Source organism: Rhinolophus sinicus, chromosome 3 (genome assembly GCF_057876585.1).
Source record: "Rhinolophus sinicus isolate RSI-liver-muscle chromosome 3, RSI-T2T, whole genome shotgun sequence".
NCBI classification, from domain to species: domain Eukaryota; kingdom Metazoa; phylum Chordata; class Mammalia; order Chiroptera; family Rhinolophidae; genus Rhinolophus; species Rhinolophus sinicus.
In genome coordinates, this window is record NC_142503.1 from 83,824,338 (window position 1) to 83,847,726 (window position 23,389).

A 23,389-nucleotide genomic window follows, 5' to 3' on the forward strand; every position below is an offset into this window, starting at 1 on the left:
TTTAAATGAATGAATGAAAAAAAATGTGTACTGAATTATTAATCTTTAGGATTTCAAGGTGATTTTTTTTTTTTAGATTTATTCTATTTCTTTACACTTGATTCTCACATTTGCATCTCAGAGCATTGGACATAATGGGGATAGGTTCTTTTTGAAGCTGCTGCTCAGACACTCTTTCAACAGTTTTCACAACTGTTGGTGTGCTCGTTTCCTCCTTGGTCACTAAGAGTTACCTTAAGAAAGAAGCTGAAAAATATCAGTGGCCCCAAGTTGATCTCAAGGCTAGAATCTATGGCTCAGAGATCAGATGGGGAATAATTTTCCTTCCTACCATGAAGAGGATATTTAATAGTTAATATTTACGAGGCACATACTCTGTGTTGAGTGCTTACCAGATGCCTTACAATTAATTCTTATTTAATTCTCACAGCAGCACCAGGAAGGAGGTAATATCACCACTATCATGCTTTGTCTCCATATGAGGAGACTATGATTTAAAGAGTTGAAGTGGCTCACTTGCCACCAAGCTTCCTCTTCCCAGAGATTGTCCAGCCACCAGACACTCATCTGGGTTGTTGAGGAGTAGAATCCATCTTCGACTGGGGTCTTCCAGTTCATCCATGATGGTTTTTTTGTTTTGTTTTTAATTGGTGTCCTAAAATGAAGTGAGCACCTCCTAACAATAAAACAGTCCAGCTTCCTCCTTTGGCCATAGATTATGTCCAAAAGACTATGAAAAAATGTATTTAAAGAGGTAAGGCCTCCAGTACTATCTATCTTTGAAATTAAGATGAATGTCTCCCTTAGAAATTCCAGTTGTATTCCTACGATTTGGCTGTTGCTAGACAATACAGACCTCTTACGGAGGTTATGCTGTGGTGTATAACATGTAGGCCTCTTGAACAGGCATAGAAAAGGCTTAGTTCTGAGCATCACTCAAAAAGTTATTCCATAGATACATAAAATGAGCTTTAGAAGCCATAGAAGCTCAATGCTTCTTAACCTGCTTTCAATCTGAGAACCTTTGAGGTTCTCATGAAACCTGTGGATTCTTTCCTTAGAGAAAAAGTACACACACACACACACACACAAACACACACAATCTATTTTCTATGAGTTCAGGGTGTTCCAGAATCTGTGGAAGCCCACCTGTGGATTTCCTGGGGTTCCACAGATTCTAGGTTAAACACATTGTTTACAAACTGTAATGGGGGATTAGAGGGTAAGGGGGGCTTACTCTCTGGTAACCACTAAACTATTGTCTGTGTCTATGAGTTTTTGTTTCTTTATTTGTCTTGTTCCTTTGTTGTTTTCTGTTTTATATCCCACGTATCAGTGAAATCATGGTTCTTGACTTTTTCTATGTAACTTTACTAACCATTGTCACCCCAATAAACTTTAATTAAAAAAAAACAAAAACAAAAAAACTGTAATCCAGAAGAAATACAGCCTTTCTTGAGTGTTTACCATTTGCCAGTCCTTCTTGAAAAGTATATTATAGCTAACTAACCCTCTCCAAGCCCTGTTTTAAGCTGTGGAGAATGAGGTTCAGAGAAGGAACTTATTCTCTCAGCTGCCAAGCAGTGAGAGTGGAATTAAACGCAGAGCCTGGATTTGCATCCCTGCCACTGCAGGCTGCCTCCATGCTTGTTCATCTTACCGAACTGGGCACGAGACCTGTGCCCGTGAAATTCTGACCTTGGTTGGTCCAGACTTTCCTCAGTTGTCAACTTCCCTGTTGAAAGTCGGGTAAGGGGCTGCTGCAGTTCATCTCAGTCCCCTCCTTTGCTGATGAGAAGGCAGAGTGACCACATGACTGGCCGCAGGTGGGGTGAAGACAGGCTAACTAGTAGTTGGTCTGGTCCCAGCCAGAGCATGGCTCACTGTCAACTACAGGCTGCTGTTTATTTATTCGCAGTGTGATGATTGTCATTGTTTTTGGCCTTCATGTTGTGGTCTGTCTGCTGCAAACGAATCCAGCAGATAAGCACTCTTTAGGAAGCAAACAGATCGCCAGGCACAGCTCTCTCTTTGCAGCCCCTGATCGGCTCCCCTGGATGCTGTCTCTTCTCTCATCCCGGTCACTTCTCCCACTCTCCCATCTGTCCCTGAGGCAGCCTCCAAGGTTTCCTCCCAAGTGTCATAGTATAACTACTTAGATCAGAACTGCTTGGTAGAAATACTAATAGAATCTATGAATGTCAGCCACAGAGGTGATTTTCTAGGCGGCACATTAAAAAAAGTAAAAGAAAACAGGTGAATTGATTTTAATACTATAGTTTACTTAACCCAATATATCTAAAGTATTAGCATTTCCCTATGTAAGCAAAGTAAAAAAAATCATTAACCAGATTCCTCGTATTCTTTTTTTCTAAACTCTTTGAAATTTGGGGTGTATTTTATTCTTAGCTCAGACTAGCCACATTTGCGATCCTCAGTAACCATGTTAGGCTAGTGGCTCCATTATGGACTGTAGGCGTGGGCTCTGAGGAGGCCCTGGGAGTCCCAAGCGTGGACTCAATGATCCTGGCCTCTCTCCCTCAGCACTTAGCTCACACCTCTGCTGTTGCCCCTGCAGGAGGTGCACGCAGCCGTCTGTGCCCTCAAACCTGGCTCCTGAGCGTTGGGAATGAGTCTGTCATCTTTCTGCCTTCATTGTAGAGTGGCTTCATTCAGACCATTGGAAATGCATTGATGAATGAGGGAGGGTTATTGGGAACCCCAGCTTCTGAAAGGATTGGTGTGTGTGGGCTCACCACCAGCCCTGGCTCCCATCTTTCAGTCTCCGGCACTGTCCAGTGCCACTGAACTGCATTTGATTTGAGTCCGACAGAATAGACGTGGGGTGGGGGGCCAGAAGGGGGCTCTACAGTCAAAAGGAGTAGTCTAAACTAGAATTGTGCTGAGCCTCTGCAGGTCTTGTTTAGCTTTAGGTTTTACCTCTTCTAATACTGAATACTAGAGGAACTTATCTGCAATCTAATAGATTAAATCATAATGGTCTCAATTTACAGGATGACGAAAAAACCAAGGCAGACCAAACACCAAAACAAAACTCATCCACTGAACAAGCCTTTCACTGAGATCACGAAAGAGGCCAACTGACATCTAGAACATTAAATATACAGGAGGGAATAGCCTGCACCAGGGAGCTGTTAGAATCACCACAATGCACTTTCTCTATGTTTCCAGTGGTTTTAGAGTCATCAGTACCCCTGCTGAGAGAATGGGAGATTTATATCCTGAGTAAATATGCAGTATTTAAATTTTGCAAGTGCTTCTAACCAACTAATATGCATGTGCTTGCTTGTCTACTTTAACCCTAATGATAAATGTCTCTTAAAATAGTTCATACAACCAAGTCTCAAAGATTGGTACTCCCATAAAACTATACTGACCACATGTTCAAATAAATTCAAAGTTTGAAAATGGAAGAACATATTTGTGTTTGATCTGTTAAGTGATATAAACATTTTCAGAAGGGATTCTTGTCTCAAAAAAGAGTATGGTTACCTCAGGCCCGCTTAAAGAGTGCATTGAAATAGAAAATGGAATTAGGCCTAGCCTCCACTTTACCATTGATTACCAGTTTCAACCTGGAAAGCTCATTGACCTGTTTGGGGTTTTTGTTTTGCAGAATGCATAGAGGGAAAAGTATATCCTGCTGTCACACACTATGTAGGAGGACGATGAATGAAGTCTAGAAAATATTTTGAACAATTCCTCAAAAGAAAAAAACACGTTGGAACAGTTTGAGGGCAAGGTAGCTTGCCAATATTTTTGCAAAGTCTAAAACGTTAGAAAAATCTTAGCATACATTACATAGTGGATAACTAAACACTAGCCATGTATAAGTAATTTGTAGATCTCTTCCTTAATAAGTCAAGAATGGTACAAAACAGACAAAGCTTTGCATCTCTTGGCTCAAGTTTTGGGAATGCTGCTTTCATTTGAGTCTCTTAAAAAAGAACTTGCATCTCTCTGTAACTGTAATATACTTCTTCCAACATGACAGCTCTGGTGTGCTGTGTTGGTGTAATTGAAAACCTATAAAAAGACTGAGAGCTACTTTTGAATTGGCTCAGTGAACTTGGACTGGATTTGTCAAAGTGGTGAAAGGTTTAAAGGAATTTTCATAAATGAGGTCTCCAAGCTGTGTTCTAACCGTAGAATTCCAATGAACTCCAAGGCCTGTGAACTTGGAGAATAACGCCTCAGAGAAGAGCAGTCATATCAAGATGGAAATAAATGATTCATTTTCATTCCCTGAGTTCTGCAGACATAGGCACACTTAGCCGCTGATGATCATAATTTAGCAGTACTGTTGTGCACTAAAAATGCAATTTAAAAGTCTAATCTTTAATTAAGTTGAGTACTCACAGATTAACATGGTTACAAATCTTGGGCACTGTATGTAGCACAATGTTTACTCATGTTGCTAGGAAATAGCAGAGCTCTTGCAAGTTACAGATTGATTTGGTAAGAGGAGAGATGCGGGCTCCTCACAGTAATGTGCTTGATCGTTGCTTCTCTGTTTCTGTTTCATACTGCATGCAAATTCATTTTATGCAGCCAGAGTCCTGCACACTTAGAGTTTTTTGTTGGCGACAGAAAACACAGGTGTGTATACCTAAGTAAACATTTAGAAGGTATTTGAAAGAGTGATTTTTACCTGGAGCTCTGAATGAAATAAGCATTATCAAGTATTTGAGTTTTTAATGAATTTTTTTCCATTTGTTAGAAATATCAAGAAAATAGATTATTCTTTAAAATATAACTATCATGAGGCTAATTGATGGTTTTATATTCTTGCCATTAGTGGGAAACTGTCAAATTAGTATAGAAATTTGATCCAGGTTGATGGTTTTCCAAAGCCATTACAACTGCCATGTAGGAAATCAACTCAGCTATTCTTTTTTCCTTTCCCTCCCTTTGGCAAACCTCACTGCATGACACATTGTACAATAGTTTTTAAAAATGCAAAGCTAATGCTTGCACAGCATGAAAGAGAGTCGCTATGCCAGCTCGTTTGCCTTGTCCCTGAAAAAGATGAAAGATTTCTATGTGCTATTTCAGTCAGAATCAGGCAGGAAAGAGTGGCCTCTCCAAGCTCAAATGCAGAACTGAGAAAAAAAACCTATAGGGACAAATTACTGTTTGATCTATTTGAGGCTGGCCCTTGTACATGGGGCGGGTATTTCAAAGCAGAAGCATTTCCTCAGAGATGGAAAAATAGCAGAATACTTGATCTCAGAGGCATAACATCAGGGTAGGGATGGCTTGTGCTTATTCCAGGATTTTACCTTGCATTCAAGGTCAGAGCAACCTGGTGAGAGAAATAGGGGTGAGTGTTGCTGACGGGCAGGATCATGACTGCTCCCCACGATACATGCCTATGACCTCTCTTGGTAATTCATACACTTTTACCTTCCCTCTGGATAATTATCGACTCCTTCCTATAGAAAGCCAGTTGTTGATTTTAGTAAGAATTGTTTTCTCAATCTTAGCACAGTTTCAGGGATGTGCTATATGATTAATATATGTTGGCTGAATAAATGAATCCTTCAACATGTCTTGCAAGCAAATCTATTAATAAGACCTAAGCTTTACTCCATTGCATTAAATAGAGGTTAAGGACTTGGCTTGTCTTCTCAAAAGATATCATCATGTTGCCTGTGTTATTTATACTCAGAACATCCCTCTGAGGTGCGATACTGCCAAATAAATTGGCAAAACGCCATGTGATGGAAGGTTTCCCTGCTCAGCCACTAGTTGGAATAGGTGATGGAATTGTAAGAGGCCTAATACCTGCTTTTATAGAATTTTTGGTGCTAGAAGGGGATTTGGAGATTTGACATTAATGAGATGGAAAGGTAAGATAACAAAACTGGCACACAGATTGCAAGCTTCTTGGAGGAGTGTTAATTATTTCCTATCATTCTCACGATCTCCCAGGACACCCAGCAGCATGCTAATAAGCTATTTGGGATAAAGATGGTGGGTCGGAGGCAGAATACCGTACTGGTTATGAGCATGGACTTGAACCTCAGAGCAAGGCCTGTCTGAGACCCTTACTCTATGAGTTTACCAAACCTCTTGATATTTTGATATTGGTTTTTTCTTTCACTAACAAATTTTTATTGATTACCTCATTTATTCAAGGTAAGTTTTGGATGCTTGAGATAAAATGGGACTAGTGGATATCAGATCCACTCTCCTCCTTTCTCTGCCTGCTCTGTGTGCTGAGCTGTTTGAACTGAATCAGCAGGCTCCTTTGTTCTCTGGCTGTTGGTTGGGGTTGGCCAATGGGATGCAGTGGAAGGAGGTTAGCAAACCGATGCAGGAAGAGAGTTTGAGTTGTTTATTCCCTGGGCTCCCTCCTCACCTGGTCACGTCCTGCTACTGTAGGCCACAGCAGCTGGCATGCAGCCATCTCCCTCAGGGTGCTTTCTGAATCCTGGTAACTGCCCTCCTCCAGATCCTTCATGCTGATAAACCCCCCTTTAGTCTTACTGGTTCACCACACCATCTCTTGTAGATTCTCTAAACCCTGGCCACGCCTTTGCAAATGATCTCTTTATTAAACTCCCCTCAAATTGAGTTTGACTGTGCTACTTGTCTCCTGTTGGGAACCTGACACAAGTGATTACTTGTCTCAGGGGTCCTTGTAAGAATGACATGATTTAGGTAAAATTTAATACTGTGGTCGGCTTATGGTAAGTATTCAAGAAGGTTAAATACTGTTATCATCTTCAAATTTTTTTATACAAAGTTTTGGGTTTGCCATATTAATGGTTGTTGCATTGTGTTTAAATTTTAAATAGGTGAAAAGAAAACAATTATCTTGCACATGTTAAAAATGGAAGAAATGAAACAGGTGAAGGGTTAAAGTCACAGTGCTTCAGTGGCAAAACTGAAAAATGAATTAAAGATTTTTAACCTTGTTTCTTTGCACAGGGTACATAGTCACAATATGTTTGTAAAGGAAAGTTGTAACATCAAAGTATTTAGTAAATTGAAACATAACCTACTTGGTATAATTGGGTATGCCTAATGTTACAAACCCTGTTCATGACCACTAAATAATGATTGGATTGACTCAAGGACAATTCAGCATCTCCACTTAATTACAGTAAGGGCAGGGGTTAAGCATTTTCACATTTATATCCTCTTGGTAGTTTCAAGGCAGATGATTCGTAGGACTGAATTTCTTGTAGGCTCTTGAAGGTAGATTTGTGTATTTATAATTAAAGCTGAATAGGAGACCAGCATTATGATGCTTATATAGTAGATTTTCTGCACATAATGCATTTTTCTGACTTCTGTCTTAGAGTTCTTCTCCTTCTTTAGTCACATAATATAGGTCACTGTGTAATATTTAGTCAGCTTGCCTGTAGCTTATAGTACACTCATTAAACCATTTTGCAAGAATGAAAACTAACCAATTCCTGCAGAAGTAGTGGTCAATTTGAAAAGGAAAACATCCAACAACTTCTGTTCATTTTACATAAATTTGTCATGGTTGTTGAAATTTCAGACCATATGGATGTATCTTTCAATGTCTTGGGAAAATTGTGTACATATTCTCTAACAAACTAGAAAGAGTGAAATTCAGAAATGTCTCTTTTTTACAATTAAGTAGAGGCAAAGGAGGAATAGCAATTTGAAAGGTTTATTTATTTATTTATTTATTTATTAGTTTCAGGTGCACAAGACAAAGCAAAACTTAGACGTTTATCATTTATATCCCTCACACTGTGTGAACCCCCCCTCCCCCCATCCACTATCCCTCTGTACGTTCCCCAAATTAATTTTCAAAACCCCGTGGCCATCTTGTGGTTACCGACTATTTTCTAAACCTCTCACCTTCCCCTTATCCCCACCCCCCGCCCCTCTAGCAACCCTCAGTTTTTCCTCCATGTTTCCAAAACTGTCTCTGATTAGTTCATTCACTTATTCTTTTCTTTAGATTCCGCATATAAGTGAGATCATATGGTATTTGTCTTTCTCTGTCTGACTTATTTCACTTAACATAATGTTCTCTAGGTCCACCCATGTTGTTGCAAATGGTAAGATTTCTTTCTTCTTTATGGCTGAGTAATACTCCATTGTATAAATGTACCACAGTTTCTTAATCCAGTCATCTACCGATGGGCATTTCAGTTGTTTCCATGTCTTGGCTATTGTGTATAGTGCTGCAATAAACATAGGAGTGCATAAAGATTTTTGTTGGTGGGAATGCAGATTGGTGCAGCCACTATGGAAAACAGTATGGAGGTATCTCAAAAATCTGAAAATGGAACTACCTTATGATCCAGCAATCCCACTCCTAGGTATCTATCCTGAAAGGCTTTTTGATGTCAGTCTAAATATGGCTTTATAGATTGTCCCTTTTGTTCAAGGAGCTAAGTAGGTAAAAACAAATATCTTGTTGCCAAAAGAGCTGATGCTTCTAGAAAGAAAGATTGTCATTTGGACATTTAGATCTCTTTTTATTCTTTAGCATTTTCTTTAAAGTCAACCTAGGTAGGAGTCCTGTTTTCTTTCATTAAAAGATTATACCTTTCATGTATTGGGCACTTAACAAATATAAACTTTCTCAATTATCTGTCTATAGAGCTCTCTATCATCTATATCCATCCATCCATCCATCCATCCATCCATCGTCTTTGAATTGTCCTTTCTGGAGGAGATACTATACCAAAGTGCCGCCACGATCTCCCAGTTGATCCTAGTGAAGCCTGCTGTAGCTTAATGCCAGCCGTCTACTTCTGTTTAGATTTCATCTCTTCCCATTTTTTGCCTTGAGTGATAAAGTGGCATTTTTGCTGAGAGGAACTAGTAATAATTATTCTAAATGATTACACCGTTCTCACCACATCAGTTGTGTCGACATGAGTTCTCGTAATGTAGGAATAAAAAAAATCTTATTAGATTATATTGAAAATACCTCATTATACCTAAGAACTTTCTGTGGCTGCTTTCCAAACAAGTCATCATGGGTTCTTTTAAAGTAATTGAAGGTGTTTGCGCATAGAGGACATGTTACTTTATGCAGTCGTTCTGTAAACATGCTTTGATACCTTTTCCTGTGTAGATGCAGTCTTTTCCCTCTAGGAACTTTCTATCTAGTGGAGGAGAAAAAATTGTATATCAATAGCAGAGGCATAGACCAAGTGCTAAATCAAGTAGGAAGGAGGAGAGAGCAATGAATCCCACCTGGAATTGAGAGGAAAATGGTCAGATTATCAAGGGCTCCCCAGGAAAAGTGACATTTGATTTAGAGTTAAAGGTCAAGTGGGTGTTCAGCGGGAAGTAAATTTAGGGGAGGGCATTGGAGTCTGACAGACTTGGAAAATTGTTATTTGATGTGATTTCACAGTACAATATATGGTGTGGAGTGGCAGCAGATAATGTTAAAAAGATGACTGCAGCCAAATCTTGATCCGTGTCCCATTACAAAAAAAAAAAAAAAGAGAGGTTATATATCTTTTCTCAATGAATTAATCCTACATAGATTCTTGTATCATCTATTATCAAAGCTTATACTATCACCTGGGTTGGTGACTTACAAATTTTTATCGCTGGCCAAAATTTTTATCTCTAGCTCTTTGTTTTCAGGTCATCTGCATTTTGATGTTTCATCAGATCTCACAAAGTCTACACCACCGAAGTAAATTTGTTCCCTTTCCTTCAATATCTTGGCTTTGTCCCAATTTCTTAGTTTAGTGAATGGCCCGAATTTTCAAGGATGTTATCCATAACACTTACTTTTCTTAAATCCTCCCTCCCCGATATCTCCCAACATTCAAACACTCAACCAGTTATCTCATTTATTCAATTACTCTTATTGTTTTTTTTTTCATTCCAGCCCCATTTTTAGTATCTCTATTCACGTTGTCATTATTTTTCCCTTTGATTATTGCAGCAGCTTCTTAACCCAGCACCACCCATTTCTGATCAATTCCCCCACTGTTGCCAAGTTGATCTGTCTAAAACTGATTGCATCAATGATCGTGCTAGTAAATTTTTAGTTTTCATTGCCTATGGATAAACATCCAAGATCCATAGCATGACATACAAGCCGTTAGGATTTTGGCCTGGTCTACCACTCCAGCTTCCTGGGTCCCATGACCTATCTCTTACCCATCTCCAGACTTATTACATGACTTGAAGCTCCCTGTAATTTCCAGTGTATTAGTGTCCTGGGAATTCTCCTGTTCCCAGATTTCTTACCCTCTCACCCCATTTCTCCTGACTTCTGCCTCCACCAAGTCAGGGTAAGGTGTTTCTACAACTGTGTGGTGATAGATTGTTTATTTTTTTCTGTCTTCACTAGACTTCAGGCTCCTCAGTGCCAGGTACCATGTTTTGTTCATGTCTGCTATATTCCCATTGCTTAGCTTCATGTCTAGAACATAGCTGTAGCAAAACTAATGGTGTTTACAAAGCACTTATTATAGACCAGGCAAGGTTCTAATGTATGTACATATACTATCTCCTTTAAATGGGAAAAACAAAATCTTTGGAAAGGGAATGTGGCAGAAAAATAAAGATTGGGCAAGAGATTTGCTACATGGAGTCCAATCAGGACTGTATTTTAGAAAAACAAGTGAGAATTTAAGATCTATACTAAGGTAGAGGCCGTAGAAATCAAGTGGAGAGAATTTATTATAGTGATTCCTAGAGATATTGGATGGAAGGAAGGAAGGAAGGAAGGAAGGGCGGGAGGGAGGGAGGGAGGGAGGGAGGGAGGGAGGGAGGGAGGGAGGGAGGGAGGGAGGGAAGGAAGGAAGGAAGGGTTGAGAGCCCAGCATGTGTTCCTTAGAACTTACTGTCAAACTTACTTTAACTTACAGGTCTTAATGACTTTGGTATCACATGTTTGTTAGGACTAGAGGCGCAACTATCTATGTGCAGAAGCAGCTTGTGTGGCAACAGCCTGAGAGGAAACAAAGTTAAAAACGTACATCATGAGAGAGTAATATGTGATGACTTTTAAAAATAGATACTTAAAATACATGTATATATGAAATTATTAAATTAGGTCCCAAATTAGTTGTTCAAGTATGGAAGTAACTTGTATAATTCAGATTTTTTTCAACCAAAATGAAGCTTTCAATGGAGCAATCATAAGCTTGGGGATTGTCAGTTGAGAGTAACGGACTCTGGAATCACAGTGCCTGGTTTGCATTCTTGCTCAGCCATTTACTAGCTGTAGGACCTGGGACAAATTACTTAGCCTGTAAAATGGAGTGTTGGGGTGTTTTAATGATTGAATGATAAAAGCATGTGCTCTTGTGGCATGCACTCAATGAAATAGGGGTTTACCTCTGTGTACAGTCTCATTCCTTAGCAATGGTGGGAAAGGGCACAGTTACTGCATTTGTACTTCAAATCATGGTTTTGGTTGGCTTTCCTTATGTTTTGTAGATGTTATAAAAGGAGAAATTTTACCTTCATTTACATTAAAATGACAATTTTGTGTGTTAAAATCCACTACAAGGAACTTTGTGTTTGTTAAAGTGCAGCCTAAGTGCATTTGGTTTTTCCCACACAATTCCTGGAAAAAGTTTGGGAGAAAAACAAATGTTAGTGGTGAGCAATCACTAAACGCACACAATGTATTAAAATACATACAGTACCTAGTTAATTCCTGTTTGGTGGGAATTCTCAACTTCATTGGTTTTGAGTGTTCCTTAAGCAATTCCTTTTACTACTCATTATTTTAGCTATTTAGTAAATATCGTAGCAGGAAAGCCCCTTAAAATATCCTGTTTTCCAAATGCTGAGAAGATCTAATCTGTCCCTATATATTTCAAGGTAAAAGTATTGTCTTTAAGGAGAGCTACCCACAAATAAAAAGATATATGTCTTTGTTGGTTTTATGACTGCCTAACAGATATTGAACAATGAATGAATGACAAGCACATGTAGTATTAACCTAGTGAGGCTTTTCTGCCTCACTTTTTTTAGCTTCCTTGCCTGCACTGGTTTCTGATGGATACAGATTCCAAACATTTGGTGTCTCCTCTCAATCCCCTATCATCCACTGTACCTCTGTGTTAGTTTTTCTACCATAGGACTTACCCAGCTTCGCATGGTGTATGTTTATTTGCTTATTTATTGTCTGTCTCCCCCACCTGAATGCAAGCTGATATGTGGATGACTTTCCTTTGTCACTGCTATAGTCCCGAAACCTAGCATAGTGACTGGCCCGTAGCAGAAATTCGGTAAATATTTGTTGAATAAATAGGTGTACAGATATAAACCTGTGCTGAGTAGAGAGTCCTAAACAGGTTGTACTGCCACAGGAATGTCCTTTTCTAAACACTGTTTGCTGAATATAATGTAATGCTTGTTCACTGAAAACACAAAACATACCTTGGAAAATACAAAGAAGTATCAATAGAAAACTTTAAAATTGCTCTCCAGTTTTGAGACGATGACATTTTGGTGTGTTATCCCCTTCATGTATTTGATACCATCATTATGTGGCATCCCGGATAGATTATATTGCAGCCTTCATTTTTTTTTACCTAGTATTGTATCATCAACATCTTTCTATATTTTTTACACAAGTTTTTAGACAGACTTCTATTTTAAAATGGTGGAGTAAAAGTACATTTCTCTCCACTTTCCAAACAACAGTAGAAATAATGACAAGCAGAGAAGAAAATCCATCTGTAATTAAGCAAGGCATTAGCGACAACCCCAGACCACAAACCCTGAAGTACACCTGCCACGTCTGTAGTGTTCAGATACAGGAGAAGGAAGACATCTGAACCTATACTTGTGTCGTGTGGGAGACCCTGCTCGCTGCACCATGTGTTGTGCGAGACGGCCTGCGGGGCCTCTGCTCCCGCTCCCCACATAAGAACGCAGGATATGGTGAAGCCAAAAAGGAACACCCACAGAGCCATAGATAGGGGAGTCATACCACTATGGTCTCTCTGGCGGCCTGGCGAGATATACACAGTAGTAGCCACACGATCCACAGTCCTCCATTCACTTCTCTGCCTGCCAACCAACCAATCAACGCAGCCCCGCAGTTTCATCAGAGGCCAATTGGCTAACTGGTTACAGCTGATGGCCAACCAATCACAGTTGATGGCCATTCACCACCCGAGCCAGCACCTTCCCACGGGAGGCTGAGAGCCTGGCAACTGCTCTGTGGGACTCTGTCCCCACACTTGTCTCATCATCTTGGATCTTGAGCAGAACACAGATTTCCTTCAAATGAAGCACATTGCCATAAAAGAGATCCTTAGTGTTCCCTGAATTATGTGATAAGACCTAGGGCTGTAGATAGAATGTGGGGGATTTGGGAGTGACTCTAAAACATCCAAGTGTTACCCCTGAAAGGCAAACAAGATGGAACTGGAGGAGAAACCATTGTGATGTCCTATTTAAACTTTTTTCTCCCCACCTTGCCTGCTGGCTGAGGGAGCCTGGTGAAAGTGAAGTGTGGAAAGGATGGAAAGCAGGCAGCCATTGCCCATGAGGCTTTGCTGTGGGACATGCTAGAGCAAACAATGGGAAAAGCAGGGGACAGAAAAGAAAGGCTTTCTGGAAGAGCAGGCCTTTAGGGAATGTATTGCTTATTTCAGACTCTGAATATAGGATGTGGTGAACTGAAAGAGTGAATGCTTTCTCCCTAACCTATTTGGTAGAGAGACATGGCCACTAGGGAGAAAATAACCCATTAAGATTAGAAGTAAGAATGAAATAGCTGAGCTTATACAAACTTGGCATAGTTTACAGAAAGAGGTTAGCACAAAGATAAGAGCCATAAATCAAAGATTAAGCAACATGGCACTAAAGGGCATGTGTTTCTGTAATTGTAAAATGAGCTTTGCAGCAAAAGGTGAAGCTGAGCTTTTCAAATTGCTGGAATGTCACTGTTTATTTATGAGCCAAGATAAAACTCATTTTTAGATAAATGACTAAATTGAAATACTATAATGCATACCATTCAAGTGCTGTTATGGTTAAAAAATGTGGCTATAAAAATGTCATATTATTACGGAACCTATTTGTTGGTTAGGTGTTTTCCGAGTCCGATCCACTCAGTTTATTGACTCCCAGTAGGTTTTACTACTGCCTGCCTTACACAGCCAATACCTGTAGTTATTGTCAAAGCAAGATCTAGTCCTTTCTACCTCACACAGCCCTGAAGAATGTCAAGAACTCTTTAAACCAGAGCTGCTGTTGTTGACGATTGATTTGAAACTTTGCATCTTACATTCTAGTTATTCTGCTTTTTCTCTTGAGCACTCAAACTCTCATATCTCTCTGCGAAATTTAACCAAGGCAGCAGGGCTTTTACTATATAACTCATTTAAAAAAACACAAAAAAAACAAACAAACAAAAAAAACAGTGTAAAACTACATAATACTGGTGGTCTGGCATTTTGTATGCCTTGCAGGTTATGAATTAAAATCTACCAGTGTTAATAAATCCCATTGTACATGTTATTATAGTTAGGCCACAGTGGGCTGATTGATATGTGTGGGGAGAGATGACGATAAGAAGTGAGAAATAATGCGGAAATGGAATATATGCTATGGTGGTTATGGAGGGGGTGGCAGCAGTAGATCTATTTGAAAGATTGAGCTGTGTGAAGAAGAGAGGTGATGCAAGAGGATGAGTCAATGCGAGAGGATGCCATAGCAGACTAGCGTTCTCCAAAATGGTAATTTCAAGGGAAATGAAAATAGAATGGCAAACTAATAATAGCAAACACAAACATACCGTGTGCAGGCTCTGTCCTAAAGGCTTTACAAATGTCAACTACTTCCATCTTCATAATAACCCTGTGAGATAGGAATGAGCAACATCTCCACTGTACAGATGCAAAAAAAATGAAGCAGAGAAAGCTTTGTAGTGACTTGCCCAAGTGGCCCAGCTGTGATTTGAACCTGGGGCCCTCAGCCCCAAGTCCATGCTCTTGATCATTACACTCACTGTATTGTCTCTGTCAAACGTGGGTGACAAGATGATCTGTAAGAGTTTATCTGTTTGTTGTATGGAAGAATGAGTTGGCAGTCAGGTCTTTGTTCAAGGTCAACACCTGACTAATTGGTACTCAAGACAGTCACAGCAGAGGTGATGAGTGAAAGAGGGCCCACAAGTTCATGTCTGTGGACATCGAGTAGTAAAACAGAGAGGGAAAACAGTGAATTGGAGAAAATATTCTAATAGCAAAGCCTCATCGGAGAACTTTGGATTCGTATTAGAAAAATTGTGTCTTGTGAAAGTTCTATTCTGCAGTTGAAAAATATCTTATTAGAAAATGGTCTAATATCGTGCAACTTACTAAATTTAATAGCATAGATTAAATAGCATGAAATACTTCATTGTCGTCACTATACACATGAATAAACCACTAGTTTTTGGTAAGTATCCAGTAATTTGTGGATGATTCCTTCAATTCAGGCCCCCTTGGGCAAAAGTGATATTGACCCTATAGGTGTGGATTTAGTTACTGCAATTTTCAGGAAATGTTATTAAATTGCCAGAGATATTATTAAATCAGTGTTGATTTGGCCAGAAGATACTTTTAAATGCATTTGACAAAGCACCTTCACTTTTAATAACTAACACAGTGGAAAGGGTCAGAGGGAGACTTTTAGGCAAATAAATACGTATTTTCAAGCATTTTTCCCGTTTCCTTTTTCTTGACAACCAAGATACTATGTAATCTTATTTTAAATAAGAACAAACCTAATGCTTTAGCGTTCATCTTTAGTGAAATATAGCTGTTAGAGGGAAAAAAACAGTTTTATAGAGAAGTTTGAGTTGAACAATTGCCAAGAACCCCCAAAATAGGCTACTTCATGTGCCATATCTGAGATATTTTGTCCACAAGGTCAAAATAAGTGCTTAGTTCAATTAACTGTTCAATTCCCTGATCAAATAAGCAAAACTAATCATTGGGCTAAATTAACCTGTTTTTATTTTTTTTTCTCTTGCCTTCCTGAATCAAAAGTACCGTTTGTAGTGTAGAGAAAGCAGATACACCAGCTCCTATGAAAAATAAAAGCTGTTTCAGTTATGATGGTCCAGGAAGCCTGACCTTAGTAACCTTTAAAGCACACTGAGTTTGGGCAGATGGTTCGGGCTGTTGTACTTCAGGTTCCTTAGGAAACAGACTCTGGAAGAAGTTTATTAGAGAGTTTTCTTAGGATCAACACCTGTGGAAGGAAGGGAGGAAGCAGATGCAGGCAGAAGGAAAAGTTGGACTCTGGGCAGTCTCACCAAAGGTCTCGGCTGACCTGTAAAGAGCTTTGAAGCTAGGGGTGCTCTTTAGCAGTGTACCGAATTGGGGCAATGGGGCCTGGCCTCTGTAACTCCATACCAGCCAGTCACTGGATGCAGGCTGCCCCTGGATGCTCTCTCTAGCCAAGAGCATTTCCCAGAGAAGGCTGACAGCTGATGGCTATCACGCCACTTCATCCCCAGCGGCAGGAGGAGTTAAGTCCCTTGGTCTTGAAGTAGTAGCTCATTAAAATAGTTTGAAATTTTAAGAAAGAAATGGAAATAATACCTACTTTTTATTGTTGACATTACGTTATATAGACTTACCACAGAAATCTCATTTGTACAAAGAAAATAACGCCGCAAGAATTTTTTTCTTGAATAAACCTTTTTATATGTGTAGAAAAGGGGAAGCAGTCATATATTTAGTTAGGTACTGGTTATCAAGAGAATGTATATGTGTGTGTAATAGATCAAGTGAACCAACTAATAATAGGTGAAGTGAGCCACTTTTAGTCTTCTGATAGGAGCTTAACATATCATTTAATCTGTGTAACTCCCCTGTGAGAATGGTACTGTTGTTCTGATTCTACTGAAAAATAAACAGGCACAGAGAGCTTACGTGATTTGTCCAAGATCACACAGCTACTTGGTGGTGTAGTCGTGACTCTAAGCCAAGTCTGCCCAAATCAAAGTTCTTGTCCTCGGTTCTGTACTCTGTTCTCAGTTCTAATCCTTGAAGCTTAGCCAGAGATTTTTCTGCTTCAATAGAAAAGTTTCTACCCTAGTTTTAATGATGTTTCCTTAGCCAGATTTTTGTCCTTTAAAAACTGAGAAATTTGACTTTAAACTGGGAGTTTATTGCATTTGACCCTTGTCGCAACTTCTTGCGGTAGAAGGCAAGTATTTTTAGCCCCACTTTAGGCAGGATTGTAATGCTGATAACAGGCAGCCTGCATCTATAAAAACAGGTCCACTCTGGGATGGCTTCTCCCCCTGAACTTCTGCCCCCACTTAGCAGATGAGTTAGCAGGCAAAGGAAATTCATGGTGTTCAAATGTGGTGGGAGTCAGAGGTGAAGCTGGGTGTACTGATTCCACATCCCATACTTGATTTCCCCATCGGTGGAGAAATCCGAAAGATAGGGAAAGAAAATGTGTGTGTGTGTGTGTGTGTGTTAAGTACAGAAACAAACCAGCGTTTAAATGACCCTCCATTATAATTATTTTATTTATGATGAGGAGATTCTGGAACCAGTAGAAAGAAATCATTTGTGTGGCCACTAGGAAAAATATAAATCTATACACTTGAAGTATGTCACATTTGAAATGAATGTAAACCTCATTTAGATTAGGATAGCTTCCTGTGGGCTTCTCATTTTATTAGAATGCCTGAGCTACGTTCTCTTATATGGTGTTGTATATTGTGAGAGAAGATGGTTGACTGATCCCCACAGTTGAGTCAGGTTGCAAATGGTACACTTCCATTGCTCTGTGAGTATTGGCTTCCTCTGGCTTGTTCTTGACAGTACAATTGAAGTAGACAAGGTTCTCTTGTTCCTTTGTTTATTTTAATAGGGATTGCTGTGTCAGACAATCCAGGAGAACTTTAAGATTTGTCAGGTTTTCATGTAATATTTTATCTTCCATAGTTAAAAAAAAAAAGGAATAAGGAGAGTCATTGTAATTTTGTACTTATGTGTATTCTTTGTTATAATGGAGTAAATGATGAATAATCTAATCTGAAGTATTTTATGCCTTTTCTCAAGCAGCTATTACTTTATTCAGATGTCTCTGGTTTTAGCTCAATCTTAATTTAATGGGTGATGTTGAGAACCATTGGGTGGAACAGATATTTCTGCCTGATTGATGCAGTGTCCCATTTATATTGTATAACTGCATTATCAATTATTTGGGACTTTATTATTAAAAACAGATGACAATATGTTTGCTTTTTGAAATGCAGAAAGATATCAGTATATAAACATAAAGATTTTAATACATTACAAGCACATACATACGCATGTGTGTTCATTAACAACCACAAATCAGTCACCTTAAAAATATACATTTACGATTCCTCAGCATTGATCTAAATGTCTGTAAACTGGATTATCACGACCAGTGCTATAGTCAAGACCAACTAAGAACGTATTATTTATTTTTTATTGTTCTGGGTATTAAAATAGTCCTAGGACTACAGTAATACCATGAGCTCTATACATACATATACAAAGTTATGTTAACACTGACAGTTTATGAAGGTTTATGAATGAGAACCAAATTAAAGATGCCATTGAGTTCTCTTTTTTTTCTCCAGTGAAGTCAGAAATCAAGTACTAATATCATATCTTGAGAATTCATAAATAATGTACAACGATTTAATAAAGACTTTCAGGTTTCAACATTATTTTAGATCCCCATAGTATTTGAATGAGGTTTTGTGTGTTATTTTAGTCTGTTGGCCCAGGTCTTCAAGGGAATGCTCATTTCCTAAAACGTCTTTCTGGGCGAAACATAAGAGTTTCCAGCAGGATTCACATGCCCCTTTGTTTCCAGGGCAGGGATCCTAAGTCCTGTGTGTACAGAGGCAGGAAGTGCTTGGATAGCAAGGAAGGACTCAGGTACGATACAGTGGGGAGTGGTGGAAACCGACACATTGGACGGGGTAGGCCTGATCTAAAGGAAGCAACTGGGTTTGTGATCATTGGGGAAGGTAGTGCCAATGTCTTCACATCTGATTTTCAATAGAAGACAGAAATGTGGATGTTTTTGTAAAATTCCTGATTTGTAGAACACCATGTGGGCCAAATCAATCCCTTATGTGTGCTACATGTAGCCCAAAGGCCTCCAGTGTTCACATTCCCTTTTAAGTCGTGGGAAACTGGTGTCCTGGGTTGTCTTCCATTTTATATACATGGGTTGTCAATACAGTTTGAGTAGGAAACTAATAGACTCTTCAAAACAGAATCAAAACTAACTTGTATTAGGTTTAAATTTTCTTCTTCAAGTGTGAAAAATAATAGTGATCCTCCAGTTTTCTAGTTGAAATTATGTGTATGTACTTTTAGCCAAAGGCGGGGGCACCAGTGGCAGTTGGAATCCTGTTTCATTTGAGATATTGTCTTTTATTATTGATGGGTCCAAAATTGGACACTGAATTTCCTGTTTCCCACTTGCAACCGAGTATGCGATTCCCTGTCTTGATTCAAGCCTTTGTGGCCAGTTTTCATCTGATCAGTTGTCTGTCTGATAGCCTTGATATGTTTTTATAACATTTTTAACAGAAAATGTTAAGTGCTATTTATGGAAAGTAAGCCGGTCGGCTGTGAAGGGTCTCTTGTGATTTCTCAAGTTGTTTTCACATTCGACTGATACTGGCTTCTAGAACAGAAGTCTGGGAAGTAACAATGGATGTTAGACCACTGAACATAGGTTTCTTTCCTTTCCAAGTACGTCTTCAGGGGCAGAGAGAAAAGATGAATGAGAATGGAAAATAGATGCATGTAGCTGAGCAGGAGGTTAATTGCATTAATTTCAGACTCGGCCCAGCTTGAAGACAATATAATAATCTATAAAAAATGGAATGCCAACCAGGAGCCAAACTCCTATCACCTTTTTTTCTTTTTAAGAGCACAATATGTTATAGTAATCAGGAGCTCATAAATTGCCCTTACAAGCAGTTTAGAAAAAGACACAGTATAAAGCTTACTTAGAATTGGAAACTGTGGGGAGATTCTTTTCCCTGCTGCACCTGAGGTATTTTTTCCATGTGTTGAGTTCTCAGTAGAGAACATGGGAATTCTGCTGTGCTTCTCAAACATATGATGGATGAGGAGGAGTCAGGCTGCAATTGCGTTATTTTAAATACTGGGGAGCCAAATGTAAACAGTACTCTGTAGTCAGGTTCCCTGATTGTATATGTGACTACAGAGAACCATTATGTTCCCCTCATTTATATGAAGATACCTGGTAAGAATTAAATGGGGGATGAAAGTATAGAAAGGAGTGACGACACATTCCTGTTTCCTCAGCACAAACCTCGCCCTTCCCTCACCAGGGAAGCTTTGGTTCCTCTCCTTCATCCAAAAATACTAAAACTCACCGGGTAAAAGAACGATGAGAACTGCTGACACCTCAAAACAAAGAAATGTTTTTCGAAATATTTATAGCAGCCATCCAAATAATTTAGATAGTTGATCTGCCCTTAAAGTATTCAACTTAGTGAATTGTGCATAATACCTCTATATTTGCTATTATTTGGTCCTATGAACATAAACAATCATGTCAAGGCCCCTTTTTACTACAATATGTGAACACATATTTCATTATTGCAAAGAAACACGTGAGCCTACCATTCCATTGAAATTTTAAAGTAAATTTTACTACCTCGTCACCTGTGTCTAGACAAATTTATTAGGCACTTGCTGCTGGTGAGTCATGCCTGTTTATTAAGCTGATTTTCGGGCTCCTTACTTGAGCGCTTTCATAAATTAGCTTTAATACCGTAGGATTTAAACTTAAACAGAGATTAGGCATTCATAAATTGAATCGAGGGATCATGGACCAAGAGGAAGAAAAAAGGCTTTGAATACACTTTTGGCCTGCCACCCCTCCTCCCTTTCTCTCAACCCCAGGAGCCTGCTTTACCATAAGGAAGGACATATTTAAAGTTAGAATCTCCAGTGCCAGAAATTTCTACTTTACGTCTTGGCTAACCAGTGAGCATAATCAGCACCTTGTCTCTCTTAAAACTGGCAGGGTACATGTTTAAAGTGTTGAAAGAGATGTATACAGCGCTTACAGGTTGAATAGTCTCAATTCCCTGGCCTCGTTTTGAAACTTCAGTTGTTTTCAGTTGTCAGGGTAATGCACTGCGGTCAGTTAAATGCATCGGCTACACTAGTCATCAATATTTTCTAGCTAATACATAAAAATCGGAAATGCATACTCTGAAACATAAAAACCAACATTACTCATAACAATGTTTGTTTTGTACGGTTTTATGGTATCTTTACTAAAAGGAGCAATCTGTTTTCCCAGTTGGGTAAGCCTATCAGCTATTTAATATATGAAAAGGGCAAGCCATTTAGATTTACTCTTTTGGAAATTAACCCAATTTCAGGTTTCAAATGAATTCTGTCTAAATTCAGACAAGCGCAGTGAACCTCCAGTTTCCTTTGCACTTTTATTTGGAAAACGGGATCATCTATACCTCTTGTCACTGTTGAAAATTGTGGTCATTCCAGTACCTCCTCAGAAGATCAGTAAGAGCCTTTGTCTCTTGGAATTCTGGAGGAAACTCGTTATCTTTGTACAGGCTCCACAGTTGAAATCCACCCCTAGTATCTTGGAAACGCTGGATAGGAGGAGATATTTGGGGTGTGGTGGGACTGACCAGCACTTAAATAAACAACACTCCATCCTGAATTTAGCTGCTTCCCAAATCCTTTGTCTCTCATAAATTCACTTCTCGATTATGTCATAGAATCAAAAGTTAAAGAAGTATAAAATGAACTTTAAGACAGTTTCTGTAGCAAATTGTGTCTTCAAGCCACCTCTCTGTAGGAGAGTGGAATGAAAACTTCTGTGGATGGTGAGACATGGGATGTTGTAGATTTTAGCTGTGTTTCCCCATCGTGTTCTCCTGCTGATCAGGCTATTGATTGCCAGCCATCGATGTTAACAATACCTAAAGTGGTCATTTTTTCGGTGTTTCCTTTCCTCCTCCTCCTCTCTCTTCTCCTCAATGGTGGATCCACTATTGTCTTGTTACTCAAGTACTTAGTCCAAAAGGTAGAGAAGACTGAGCGGGGCCGCTTGGGGAATGGAAAAATGGAACCAGCACTGCTCTGTTCCCTCCCAGTTGGAGTCACTGCTCCTAGTGCACAGGTCCTTAGGTAGGATCCACACAGGTGACAACTGTAGGCTTCCAGGGGCCTCCAGCAAGTGAAGATCTAACATTTCTGTACCATGATTCAGATGCATGGATGTGGATTTGGATGGTAAAGAAAAGACAGATCATTTCAATCCACTTGCAGCAGCTAATGCCATCACTAATAGCTCTCAGTCATTATTGAATCCTTATGGAATGCCCAGTGAAGGCAGGTACTCTCAGACGCTGACTGGTTTGAGCTTCATGATAGTCCTTGGGGGGATCTTAGATGACCATTATCCCCAATTGACAGATGAAGAAATTGGGGCTGATAGAGAGCTTAAGGAACATGCCCGTGGTTATTCTTCAGGTAAGTGGTGGTAAAAGGACTCAAGCCTGGCCCCAAAACTCATGCCCTTAACTTGGCTTTGTGTCTGCTTCGTTCTCCAGTATGTAGAATGCATTTCCCAATGTTAGCGTCCTCATTCTGCCACTTATTTTCATGGTGACAGTGTGATAAGCAGGCACTGCTCTTTTTCCAATGGCAGAATGTTTAAGATGGATTGCTTTTATCTTAGATGGTGTGTAAGGGAGTTTTGCAATTGATATGTGAAACTCTGTCTCCATATTTGCCTTGAGTAAGAAACAAAATAGAATGTCTTTTTTTTTCCTCTTAAACTTGTGATTACACTTGTATTGGAAGAGATATCATGACAGATGGTATCTTAAAATAACTTGAGCAAATGTGTTCATGAGTTAAAATGATAGAAGTCCTTAATACCAACCAGATTTTTGGATGACACAATAAAAACTGAAGATTTTAAGGTTGAAAACTACTTAGGTGCTCAGCTCTCAAATTAAATCAACCAAGTATTATTTTCAGCTTGCATCTGAGTTTTATATATAGCTAAATATTTGCTTAGGGTGCTAAACTCTCGTAGGTGAAGTAGTTTTCTCGTATTCTCCCTTCATCTCACTGTCTTCCTAACAATCATTACTATCTGAAATCTTTCATTCAAGCAGAAACTCATCATTAGATTTTTAAAAATTCAATAATTTGAACTGGAGACTATCGAAATTAGTGTAAATTTTAATTAGAGGATATTTGAAAGAAAAACAGTACGGCTTTTATATGTAAGCAGTTATTTAAACTGAAGTAATAAAATCTAGTCATTGTATCTTTAATGAATCACTAAAACTTTTTAAAATTAAGCTTTGCATAGATATTCTTCAAGGATAATATACTGTTGTTTG

General features: G+C 39.1%; 1 protein-coding gene across 6 annotated transcripts in view; it reads left to right on the top strand.

Annotated features, from left to right (window-relative positions):
* Positions 1-23,389, top strand: part of SNCAIP (synuclein alpha interacting protein) — a 143,005-nt gene that overhangs the window by 7,250 nt on the left and 112,366 nt on the right. The window lies entirely within an intron of this gene.